The following is a 14,125-nucleotide window of genomic DNA, read 5'->3' on the forward strand; positions in this document are numbered from 1 at the left end:
GACTGAAGCAATTCATTTTATAGCAAAAATACCAATTTGGGCTTAACTCGCAAAAGTAAGGCTATTCCTGTTTTTCTTTCTCATACAAGATCATTTAAAGAGGTTTATGCATGGAACCTACTTAGAATTGATATATATGAAGGACATAGGAGTTTGAACTTGTTTTGACTGAAGGAATTCATTTTATAGCAAAAATACCAATTTGGGCTTAACTCGCAAAAGTAAGGCTATTCCTGTTTATCTTTCTCGTACAAGATCATTTAAAGAGGTTTATGCATGGAACCTACTTAGAATTGATATATATGAAGGACTTAGGAGTTTGAACTTGTTTTGACTGAAGGAATTCATTTTATAGCAAAAATACCAATTTGGCTTTAACTCGCAAAAGTAAGGCTATTCCCATTTTTCTTTCACATACAAGGTCATTTAAAGAGGTTTATGTATGGAACCTTCTTAGAATGGATATATATGAAGGACATAGGAGTTTGAACTTGTTTTGACTGAAGGAATTGGTGTTTATAGGCAAAAATCCGAATTTCGTCTTAATTCCGCAAAAGAAGGCTATTCCTGTTTTTCTTTCTCATACAAGGTCATTTAAAGAGGTTTATGCATGGAACCTACTTAGAATTGATATATATGAAGGACTTAGGAGTTTGAACTTGTTTTGACTGAAGGAATTCATTTTATAGCAAAAATACCAATTTGGGCTTAACTCGCAAAAGTAAGGCTATTCCTGTTTATCTTTCTCATACAAGATCATTTAAAGAGGTTTATGCATGGAACCTACTTAGAATTGATATATATGAAGGACTTTGGAGTTTGAACTTGTTTTGACTGAAGGAATTCATTTTATAGCAAAAATACCAAATTGGGCTTAACTCGCAAAAGTAAGGCTATTCCTGTTTTTCTTTCACATACAAGGTCATTTAAAGAGGTTTATGCATGGAACCAACTTAGAATTGATATATATGACGGACAAACTAGTTTGAACTTGTTTTGACTGAAGGAATTCATTTTATAGCAAAAATACCAATTTGGCTTTAAATCGCAAAAGTAAGGCCATTCCTGTTTTTCTTTCACATACAAGTTCATTTAAAGAGTTTTATGTATGGAACCTTCTTAGAATGGATATATATGAAGGACATAGGAGTTTGAACTTGTTTTGACTGAAGGAATTGGTGTTTATAGGCAAAAATCCGAATTTCGTCTTAATTCCGCAAAAGAAGGCTATTCCTGTTTTTCTTTCTCATACAAGGTCATTTAAAGAGGTTTATGCATGGAACCTACTTAGAATTGATATATATGAAGGACTTTGGAGTTTGAACTTGTTTTGACTGAAGGAATTCATTTTATAGCAAAAATACCAAATTGGGCTTAACTCGCAAAAGTAAGGCTATTCCTGTTTTTCTTTCACATACAAGGTCATTTAAAGAGTTTTATGTATGGAACCTTCTTAGAATGGATATATATGAAGGACATAGGAGTTTGAACTTGTTTTGACTGAAGGAATTGGTGTTTATAGGCAAAAATCCGAATTTCGTCTTAATTCCGCAAAAGAAGGCTATTCCTGTTTTTCTTTCTCATACAAGGTCATTTAAAGAGGTTTATGTATGGAACCTTCTTAGAATGGATATATATGAAGGACATAGGAGTTTGAACTTGTTTTGACTGAAGGAATTGGTGTTTATAGGCAAAAATCCGAATTTCGTCTTAATTCCGCAAAAGAAGGCTATTCCTGTTTTTCTTTCTCATACAAGGTCATTTAAAGAGGTTTATGCATGGAACCTACTTAGAATTGATATATATGAAGGACTTAGGAGTTTGAACTTGTTTTGACTGAAGGAATTCATTTTATAGCAAAAATACCAATTTGGGCTTAACTCGCAAAAGTAAGGCTATTCCTGTTTATCTTTCTCATACAAGATCATTTAAAGAGGTTTATGCATGGAACCTACTTAGAATTGATATATATGAAGGACTTTGGAGTTTGAACTTGTTTTGACTGAAGGAATTCATTTTATAGCAAAAATACCAAATTGGGCTTAACTCGCAAAAGTAAGGCTATTCCTGTTTTTCTTTCACATACAAGGTCATTTAAAGAGTTTTATGTATGGAACCTTCTTAGAATGGATATATATGAAGGACATAGGAGTTTGAACTTGTTTTGACTCAAGGAATTGGTGTTTATAGGCAAAAATCCGAATTTCGTCTTAATTCCGCAAAAGAAGGCTATTCCTGTTTTTCTTTCTCATACAAGGTCATTTAAAGAGGTTTATGCATGGAACCTACTTAGAATTGATATATATGAAGGACTTAGGAGTTTGAAATTGTTTTGACTGAAGGAATTCATTTTATAGCAAAAATACCAATTTGGCTTTAACTCGCAAAAGTAAGGCTATTCCTGTTTTTCTTTCTCATACAAGATCATTTAAAGAGGTTTATGCATGGAACCTACTTAGAATCGATATATATGAAGGACAAATTAGTTTGAACTTGTTTTGACTGAAGGAATTCATTTTATAGCAAAAATACCAATTTGGCTTTAACTCGCAAAAGTAAGGCTATTCCTGTTTTTCTTTCACATACAAGGTCATTTAAAGAGGTTTATGCATGGAACCTTCTTAGAATGGATATATATGAAGGACATAGGAGTTTGAACTTGTTTTGACTGAAGGAATTGGTGTTTATAGGCAAAAATCCGAATTTCGTCTTAATTCCGCAAAAGAAGGCTATTCCTGTTTTTCTTTCTCATACAAGGTCATTTAAAGAGGTTTATGCATGGAACCTACTTAGAATTGATATATATGAAGGACTTAGGAGTTTGAACTTGTTTTGACTGAAGGAATTCATTTTATAGCAAAAATACCAATTTGGGCTTAACTCGCAAAAGTAAGGCTATTCCTGTTTTTCTTTCTCATACAAGATCATTTAAAGAGGTTTATGCATGGAACCTACTTAGAATTGATATATATGAAGGACTTAGTAGTTTGAACTTGTTTGACTGAAGCAATTCATTTTATAGCAAAAATACCAATTTGGGCTTAACTCGCAAAAGTAAGGCTATTCCTGTTTTTCTTTCTCATACAAGATCATTTAAAGAGGTTTATGCATGGAACCTACTTAGAATTGATATATATGAAGGACATAGGAGTTTGAACTTGTTTTGACTGAAGGAATTCATTTTATAGCAAAAATACCAATTTGGGCTTAACTCGCAAAAGTAAGGCTATTCCTGTTTATCTTTCTCGTACAAGATCATTTAAAGAGGTTTATGCATGGAACCTACTTAGAATTGATATATATGAAGGACTTAGGAGTTTGAACTTGTTTTGACTGAAGGAATTCATTTTATAGCAAAAATACCAATTTGGCTTTAACTCGCAAAAGTAAGGCTATTCCCATTTTTCTTTCACATACAAGGTCATTTAAAGAGGTTTATGTATGGAACCTTCTTAGAATGGATATATATGAAGGACATAGGAGTTTGAACTTGTTTTGACTGAAGGAATTGGTGTTTATAGGCAAAAATCCGAATTTCGTCTTAATTCCGCAAAAGAAGGCTATTCCTGTTTTTCTTTCTCATACAAGGTCATTTAAAGAGGTTTATGCATGGAACCTACTTAGAATTGATATATATGAAGGACTTAGGAGTTTGAACTTGTTTTGACTGAAGGAATTCATTTTATAGCAAAAATACCAATTTGGGCTTAACTCGCAAAAGTAAGGCTATTCCTGTTTATCTTTCTCATACAAGATCATTTAAAGAGGTTTATGCATGGAACCTACTTAGAATTGATATATATGAAGGACTTTGGAGTTTGAACTTGTTTTGACTGAAGGAATTCATTTTATAGCAAAAATACCAAATTGGGCTTAACTCGCAAAAGTAAGGCTATTCCTGTTTTTCTTTCACATACAAGGTCATTTAAAGAGGTTTATGCATGGAACCAACTTAGAATTGATATATATGACGGACAAACTAGTTTGAACTTGTTTTGACTGAAGGAATTCATTTTATAGCAAAAATACCAATTTGGCTTTAAATCGCAAAAGTAAGGCCATTCCTGTTTTTCTTTCACATACAAGTTCATTTAAAGAGTTTTATGTATGGAACCTTCTTAGAATGGATATATATGAAGGACATAGGAGTTTGAACTTGTTTTGACTGAAGGAATTGGTGTTTATAGGCAAAAATCCGAATTTCGTCTTAATTCCGCAAAAGAAGGCTATTCCTGTTTTTCTTTCTCATACAAGGTCATTTAAAGAGGTTTATGCATGGAACCTACTTAGAATTGATATATATGAAGGACTTTGGAGTTTGAACTTGTTTTGACTGAAGGAATTCATTTTATAGCAAAAATACCAAATTGGGCTTAACTCGCAAAAGTAAGGCTATTCCTGTTTTTCTTTCACATACAAGGTCATTTAAAGAGTTTTATGTATGGAACCTTCTTAGAATGGATATATATGAAGGACATAGGAGTTTGAACTTGTTTTGACTGAAGGAATTGGTGTTTATAGGCAAAAATCCGAATTTCGTCTTAATTCCGCAAAAGAAGGCTATTCCTGTTTTTCTTTCTCATACAAGGTCATTTAAAGAGGTTTATGCATGGAACCTACTTAGAATTGATATATATGAAGGACTTAGGAGTTTGAAATTGTTTTGACTGAAGGAATTCATTTTATAGCAAAAATACCAATTTGGCTTTAACTCGCAAAAGTAAGGCTATTCCTGTTTTTCTTTCTCATACAAGATCATTTAAAGAGGTTTATGCATGGAACCTACTTAGAATCGATATATATGAAGGACAAATTAGTTTGAACTTGTTTTGACTGAAGGAATTCATTTTATAGCAAAAATACCAATTTGGCTTTAACTCGCAAAAGTAAGGCTATTCCTGTTTTTCTTTCACATACAAGGTCATTTAAAGAGGTTTATGCATGGAACCTTCTTAGAATGGATATATATGAAGGACATAGGAGTTTGAACTTGTTTTGACTGAAGGAATTGGTGTTTATAGGCAAAAATCCGAATTTCGTCTTAATTCCGCAAAAGAAGGCTATTCCTGTTTTTCTTTCTCATACAAGGTCATTTAAAGAGGTTTATGCATGGAACCTACTTAGAATTGATATATATGAAGGACTTAGGAGTTTGAACTTGTTTTGACTGAAGGAATTCATTTTATAGCAAAAATACCAATTTGGGCTTAACTCGCAAAAGTAAGGCTATTCCTGTTTTTCTTTCTCATACAAGATCATTTAAAGAGGTTTATGCATGGAACCTACTTAGAATTGATATATATGAAGGACTTAGTAGTTTGAACTTGTTTGACTGAAGCAATTCATTTTATAGCAAAAATACCAATTTGGGCTTAACTCGCAAAAGTAAGGCTATTCCTGTTTTTCTTTCTCATACAAGATCATTTAAAGAGGTTTATGCATGGAACCTACTTAGAATTGATATATATGAAGGACATAGGAGTTTGAACTTGTTTTGACTGAAGGAATTCATTTTATAGCAAAAATACCAATTTGGGCTTAACTCGCAAAAGTAAGGCTATTCCTGTTTATCTTTCTCGTACAAGATCATTTAAAGAGGTTTATGCATGGAACCTACTTAGAATTGATATATATGAAGGACTTAGGAGTTTGAACTTGTTTTGACTGAAGGAATTCATTTTATAGCAAAAATACCAATTTGGCTTTAACTCGCAAAAGTAAGGCTATTCCCATTTTTCTTTCACATACAAGGTCATTTAAAGAGGTTTATGTATGGAACCTTCTTAGAATGGATATATATGAAGGACATAGGAGTTTGAACTTGTTTTGACTGAAGGAATTGGTGTTTATAGGCAAAAATCCGAATTTCGTCTTAATTCCGCAAAAGAAGGCTATTCCTGTTTTTCTTTCTCATACAAGGTCATTTAAAGAGGTTTATGCATGGAACCTACTTAGAATTGATATATATGAAGGACTTAGGAGTTTGAACTTGTTTTGACTGAAGGAATTCATTTTATAGCAAAAATACCAATTTGGGCTTAACTCGCAAAAGTAAGGCTATTCCTGTTTATCTTTCTCATACAAGATCATTTAAAGAGGTTTATGCATGGAACCTACTTAGAATTGATATATATGAAGGACTTTGGAGTTTGAACTTGTTTTGACTGAAGGAATTCATTTTATAGCAAAAATACCAAATTGGGCTTAACTCGCAAAAGTAAGGCTATTCCTGTTTTTCTTTCACATACAAGGTCATTTAAAGAGGTTTATGCATGGAACCAACTTAGAATTGATATATATGACGGACAAACTAGTTTGAACTTGTTTTGACTGAAGGAATTCATTTTATAGCAAAAATACCAATTTGGCTTTAAATCGCAAAAGTAAGGCCATTCCTGTTTTTCTTTCACATACAAGTTCATTTAAAGAGTTTTATGTATGGAACCTTCTTAGAATGGATATATATGAAGGACATAGGAGTTTGAACTTGTTTTGACTGAAGGAATTGGTGTTTATAGGCAAAAATCCGAATTTCGTCTTAATTCCGCAAAAGAAGGCTATTCCTGTTTTTCTTTCTCATACAAGGTCATTTAAAGAGGTTTATGCATGGAACCTACTTAGAATTGATATATATGAAGGACTTTGGAGTTTGAACTTGTTTTGACTGAAGGAATTCATTTTATAGCAAAAATACCAAATTGGGCTTAACTCGCAAAAGTAAGGCTATTCCTGTTTTTCTTTCACATACAAGGTCATTTAAAGAGTTTTATGTATGGAACCTTCTTAGAATGGATATATATGAAGGACATAGGAGTTTGAACTTGTTTTGACTGAAGGAATTGGTGTTTATAGGCAAAAATCCGAATTTCGTCTTAATTCCGCAAAAGAAGGCTATTCCTGTTTTTCTTTCTCATACAAGGTCATTTAAAGAGGTTTATGCATGGAACCTACTTAGAATTGATATATATGAAGGACTTAGGAGTTTGAAATTGTTTTGACTGAAGGAATTCATTTTATAGCAAAAATACCAATTTGGCTTTAACTCGCAAAAGTAAGGCTATTCCTGTTTTTCTTTCTCATACAAGATCATTTAAAGAGGTTTATGCATGGAACCTACTTAGAATCGATATATATGAAGGACAAATTAGTTTGAACTTGTTTTGACTGAAGGAATTCATTTTATAGCAAAAATACCAATTTGGCTTTAACTCGCAAAAGTAAGGCTATTCCTGTTTTTCTTTCACATACAAGGTCATTTAAAGAGGTTTATGCATGGAACCTTCTTAGAATGGATATATATGAAGGACATAGGAGTTTGAACTTGTTTTGACTGAAGGAATTGGTGTTTATAGGCAAAAATCCGAATTTCGTCTTAATTCCGCAAAAGAAGGCTATTCCTGTTTTTCTTTCTCATACAAGGTCATTTAAAGAGGTTTATGCATGGAACCTACTTAGAATTGATATATATGAAGGACTTAGGAGTTTGAACTTGTTTTGACTGAAGGAATTCATTTTATAGCAAAAATACCAATTTGGGCTTAACTCGCAAAAGTAAGGCTATTCCTGTTTTTCTTTCTCATACAAGATCATTTAAAGAGGTTTATGCATGGAACCTACTTAGAATTGATATATATGAAGGACTTAGTAGTTTGAACTTGTTTGACTGAAGCAATTCATTTTATAGCAAAAATACCAATTTGGGCTTAACTCGCAAAAGTAAGGCTATTCCTGTTTTTCTTTCTCATACAAGATCATTTAAAGAGGTTTATGCATGGAACCTACTTAGAATTGATATATATGAAGGACATAGGAGTTTGAACTTGTTTTGACTGAAGGAATTCATTTTATAGCAAAAATACCAATTTGGGCTTAACTCGCAAAAGTAAGGCTATTCCTGTTTATCTTTCTCGTACAAGATCATTTAAAGAGGTTTATGCATGGAACCTACTTAGAATTGATATATATGAAGGACTTAGGAGTTTGAACTTGTTTTGACTGAAGGAATTCATTTTATAGCAAAAATACCAATTTGGCTTTAACTCGCAAAAGTAAGGCTATTCCCATTTTTCTTTCACATACAAGGTCATTTAAAGAGGTTTATGTATGGAACCTTCTTAGAATGGATATATATGAAGGACATAGGAGTTTGAACTTGTTTTGACTGAAGGAATTGGTGTTTATAGGCAAAAATCCGAATTTCGTCTTAATTCCGCAAAAGAAGGCTATTCCTGTTTTTCTTTCTCATACAAGGTCATTTAAAGAGGTTTATGCATGGAACCTACTTAGAATTGATATATATGAAGGACTTAGGAGTTTGAACTTGTTTTGACTGAAGGAATTCATTTTATAGCAAAAATACCAATTTGGGCTTAACTCGCAAAAGTAAGGCTATTCCTGTTTATCTTTCTCATACAAGATCATTTAAAGAGGTTTATGCATGGAACCAACTTAGAATTGATATATATGACGGACAAACTAGTTTGAACTTGTTTTGACTGAAGGAATTCATTTTATAGCAAAAATACCAATTTGGCTTTAAATCGCAAAAGTAAGGCCATTCCTGTTTTTCTTTCACATACAAGTTCATTTAAAGAGTTTTATGTATGGAACCTTCTTAGAATGGATATATATGAAGGACATAGGAGTTTGAACTTGTTTTGACTGAAGGAATTGGTGTTTATAGGCAAAAATCCGAATTTCGTCTTAATTCCGCAAAAGAAGGCTATTCCTGTTTTTCTTTCTCATACAAGGTCATTTAAAGAGGTTTATGCATGGAACCTACTTAGAATTGATATATATGAAGGACTTAGGAGTTTGAAATTGTTTTGACTGAAGGAATTCATTTTATAGCAAAAATACCAATTTGGCTTTAACTCGCAAAAGTAAGGCTATTCCTGTTTTTCTTTCTCATACAAGATCATTTAAAGAGGTTTATGCATGGAACCTACTTAGAATCGATATATATGAAGGACAAATTAGTTTGAACTTGTTTTGACTGAAGGAATTCATTTTATAGCAAAAATACCAATTTGGCTTTAACTCGCAAAAGTAAGGCTATTCCTGTTTTTCTTTCACATACAAGGTCATTTAAAGAGGTTTATGCATGGAACCTTCTTAGAATGGATATATATGAAGGACATAGGAGTTTGAACTTGTTTTGACTGAAGGAATTGGTGTTTATAGGCAAAAATCCGAATTTCGTCTTAATTCCGCAAAAGAAGGCTATTCCTGTTTTTCTTTTCATACAAGGTCATTTAAAGAGGTTTATGCATGGAACCTACTTAGAATTGATATATATGAAGGACTTAGGAGTTTGAACTTGTTTTGACTGAAGGAATTCATTTTATAGCAAAAATACCAATTTGGGCTTAACTCGCAAAAGTAAGGCTATTCCTGTTTTTCTTTCTCATACAAGATCATTTAAAGAGGTTTATGCATGGAACCTACTTAGAATTGATATATATGAAGGACTTAGTAGTTTGAACTTGTTTGACTGAAGCAATTCATTTTATAGCAAAAATACCAATTTGGGCTTAACTCGCAAAAGTAAGGCTATTCCTGTTTTTCTTTCTCATACAAGATCATTTAAAGAGGTTTATGCATGGAACCAACTTAGAATTGATATATATGAAGGACTTAGGAGTTTGAACTTGTTTTGACTGAAGGAATTCATTTTATAGCAAAAATACCAATTTGGGCTTAACTCGCAAAAGTAAGGCTATTCCTGTTTTTCTTTCACATACAAGGTCATTTAAAGAGGTTTATGCATGGAACCAACTTAGAATTGATATATATGACGGACAAACTAGTTTGAACTTGTTTTGACTGAAGGAATTCATTTTATAGCAAAAATACCAATTTGGCTTTAAATCGCAAAAGTAAGGCCATTCCTGTTTTTCTTTCACATACAAGGTCATTTAAAGAGGTTTATGTATGGAACCTTCTTAGAATGGATATATATGAAGGACATAGGAGTTTGAACTTGTTTTGACTGAAGGAATTGGTGTTTATAGGCAAAAATCCGAATTTCGTTTTAATTCCGCAAAAGAAGGCTATTCCTATTTTTCTTTCTCATACAAGGTCATTTAAAGAGGTTTATGCATGGAACCTACTTAGAATTGATATATATGAAGGACTTAGGAGTTTGAACTTGTTTTGACTGAAGGAATTCATTTTATAGCAAAAATACCAATTTGGCTTTAACTCGCAAAAGTAAGGCTATTCCTGTTTTTCTTTCTCATACAAGATCATTTAAAGAGGTTTATGCATGGAACCTACTTAGAATCGATATATATGAAGGACAAATTAGTTTGAACTTGTTTTGACTGAAGGAATTCATTTATAGCAAAAATACCAATTTGGCTTTAACTCGCAAAAGTAAGGCTATTCCTGTTTTTCTTTCACATACAAGGTCATTTAAAGAGGTTTATGCATGGAACCTTCTTAGAATGGATATATATGAAGGACATAGGAGTTTGAACTTGTTTTGACTGAAGGAATTGGTGTTTATAGGCAAAAATCTGAATTTCCTCTTAATTCCGCAAAAGAAGGCTATTCCTGTATTTCTTTCTCATACAAGGTCATTTAAAGAGGTTTATGGATGGAACCTACTTAGAATTGATATATATGAAGGACTTAGGAGTTTGAACTTGTTTTGACTGAAGGAATTCATTTTATAGCAAAAATACCAATTTGGGCTTAACTCGCAAAAGTAAGGCTATTCCTGTTTTTCTTTCTCATACAAGATCATTTAAAGAGGTTTATGCATGGAACCTACTTAGAATTGATATATATGAAGGACATAGGAGTTTGAACTTGTTTTGACTGAAGGAATTCATTTTATAGCAAAAATACCAATTTGGGCTTAACTCGCAAAAGTAAGGCTATTCCTGTTTTTCTTTCACATACAAGATCATTTAAAGAGGTTTATGCATGGAACCTACTTAGAATCGATATATATGAAGGACAAATTAGTTTGAACTTGTTTTGACTGAAGGAATTCATTTTATAGCAAAAATACCAATTTGGCTTTAACTCGCAAAAGTAAGGCTATTCCTGTTTTTCTTTCACATACAAGGTCATTTAAAGAGGTTTATGCATGGAACCTTCTTAGAATTGATATATATGAAGGACATAGGAGTTTGAACTTGTTTTGACTGAAGGAATTGGTGTTTATAGGCAAAAATCCGAATTTCGTCTTAATTCCGCAAAAGAAGGCTATTCCTGTTTTTCTTTCTCATACAAGATCATTTAAAGAGATTTATGCATGGAACCTACTTAGAATTGATATATATGAAGGACTTAGGAGTTTGAACTTGTTTTGACTGAAGGAATTCATTTTATAGCAAAAATACCAATTTGGCTTTAACTCGCAAAAGTAAGGCTATTCCTGTTTTTCTTTCTCATACAAGATCATTTAAAGAGGTTTATGCATGGAACCTACTTAGAATCGATATATATGAAGGACAAATTAGTTTGAACTTGTTTTGACTGAAGGAATTCATTTATAGCAAAAATACCAATTTGGCTTTAACTCGCAAAAGTAAGGCTATTCCTGTTTTTCTTTCACATACAAGGTCATTTAAAGAGGTTTATGCATGGAACCTTCTTAGAATGGATATATATGAAGGACATAGGAGTTTGAACTTGTTTTGACTGAAGGAATTGGTGTTTATAGGCAAAAATCTGAATTTCCTCTTAATTCCGCAAAAGAAGGCTATTCCTGTTTTTCTTTCTCATACAAGGTCATTTAAAGAGGTTTATGGATGGAACCTACTTAGAATTGATATATATGAAGGACTTAGGAGTTTGAACTTGTTTTGACTGAAGGAATTCATTTTATAGCAAAAATACCAATTTGGGCTTAACTCGCAAAAGTAAGGCTATTCCTGTTTTTCTTTCTCATACAAGATCATTTAAAGAGGTTTATGCATGGAACCTACTTAGAATTGATATATATGAAGGACATAGGAGTTTGAACTTGTTTTGACTGAAGGAATTCATTTTATAGCAAAAATACCAATTTGGGCTTAACTCGCAAAAGTAAGGCTATTCCTGTTTTTCTTTCACATACAAGATCATTTAAAGAGGTTTATGCATGGAACCTACTTAGAATCGATATATATGAAGGACAAATTAGTTTGAACTTGTTTTGACTGAAGGAATTCATTTTATAGCAAAAATACCAATTTGGCTTTAACTCGCAAAAGTAAGGCTATTCCTGTTTTTCTTTCACATACAAGGTCATTTAAAGAGGTTTATGCATGGAACCTTCTTAGAATTGATATATATGAAGGACATAGGAGTTTGAACTTGTTTTGACTGAAGGAATTGGTGTTTATAGGCAAAAATCCGAATTTCGTCTTAATTCCGCAAAAGAAGGCTATTCCTGTTTTTCTTTCTCATACAAGATCATTTAAAGAGATTTATGCATGGAACCTACTTAGAATTGATATATATGAAGGACTTAGGAGTTTGAACTTGTTTTGACTGAAGGAATTCATTTTATAGCAAAAATACCAATTTGGGCTTAACTCGCAAAAGTAAGGCCATTCCTGTTTTTCTTTCACATACAAGGTCATTTAAAGAGGTTTATGTATGGAACCTTCTTAGAATGGATATATATGAAGGACATAGGAGTTTGAACTTGTTTTGACTGAAGGAATTGGTGTTTATAGGCAAAAATCCGAATTTCGTTTTAATTCCGCAAAAGAAGGCTATTCCTATTTTTCTTTCTCATACAAGGTCATTTAAAGAGGTTTATGCATGGAACCTACTTAGAATTGATATATATGAAGGACTTAGGAGTTTGAACTTGTTTTGACTGAAGGAATTCATTTTATAGCAAAAATACCAATTTGGCTTTAACTCGCAAAAGTAAGGCTATTCCTGTTTTTCTTTCTCATACAAGATCATTTAAAGAGGTTTATGCATGGAACCTACTTAGAATCGATATATATGAAGGACAAATTAGTTTGAACTTGTTTTGACTGAAGGAATTCATTTTATAGCAAAAATACCAATTTGGCTTTAACTCGCAAAAGTAAGGCTATTCCTGTTTTTCTTTCACATACAAGGTCATTTAAAGAGGTTTATGCATGGAACCTTCTTAGAATGGATATATATGAAGGACATAGGAGTTTGAACTTGTTTTGACTGAAGGAATTGGTGTTTATAGGCAAAAATCCGAATTTCGTCTTAATTCCGCAAAAGAAGGCTATTCCTGTTTTTCTTTCTCATACAAGGTCATTTAAAGAGGTTTATGCATGGAACCTACTTAGAATTGATATATATGAAGGACTTAGGAGTTTGAACTTGTTTTGACTGAAGGAATTCATTTTATAGCAAAAATACCAATTTGGGCTTAACTCGCAAAAGTAAGGCTATTCCTGTTTTTCTTTCTCATACAAGATCATTTAAAGAGGTTTATGCATGGAACCTACTTAGAATTGATATATATGAAGGACATAGGAGTTTGAACTTGTTTTGACTGAAGGAATTCATTTTATAGCAAAAATACCAATTTGGGCTTAACTCGCAAAAGTAAGGCTATTCCTGTTTTTCATTCACATACAAGGTCATTTAAAGAGGTTTATGCATGGAACCTACTTAGAATCGATATATATGACGGACAAACTAGTTTGAACTTGTTTTGACTGAAGGAATTCATTTTATAGCAAAATTACCAATTTGGCTTTAAATCGCAAAAGTAAGGCTATTCCTGTTTTTCTTTCACATACAAGGTCATTTAAAGAGGTTTATGTATTTAACCTTCTTAGAATGGATATATATGAAGGACATAGGAGTTTGAACTTGTTTTGACTGAAGGAATTGGTGTTTATAGGCAAAAATCCGAATTTCGTCTTAATTCCGCAAAAGAAGGCTATTCCTGTTTTTCTTTCTCATACAAGATCATTTAAAGAGGTTTATGCATGGAACCTACTTAGAATCGATATATATGAAGGACAAATTAGTTTGAACTTGTTTTGACTGAAGGAATTCATTTTATAGCAAAAATACCAATTTGGCTTTAACTCGCAAAAGTAAGGCTATTCCTGTTTTTCTTTCACATACAAGGTCATTTAAAGAGGTTTATGCATGGAACCTTCTTAGAATGGATATATAT

Source organism: Odontesthes bonariensis, chromosome 15, assembly GCF_027942865.1.
Source record: "Odontesthes bonariensis isolate fOdoBon6 chromosome 15, fOdoBon6.hap1, whole genome shotgun sequence".
Lineage (NCBI taxonomy): Eukaryota > Metazoa > Chordata > Actinopteri > Atheriniformes > Atherinopsidae > Odontesthes > Odontesthes bonariensis.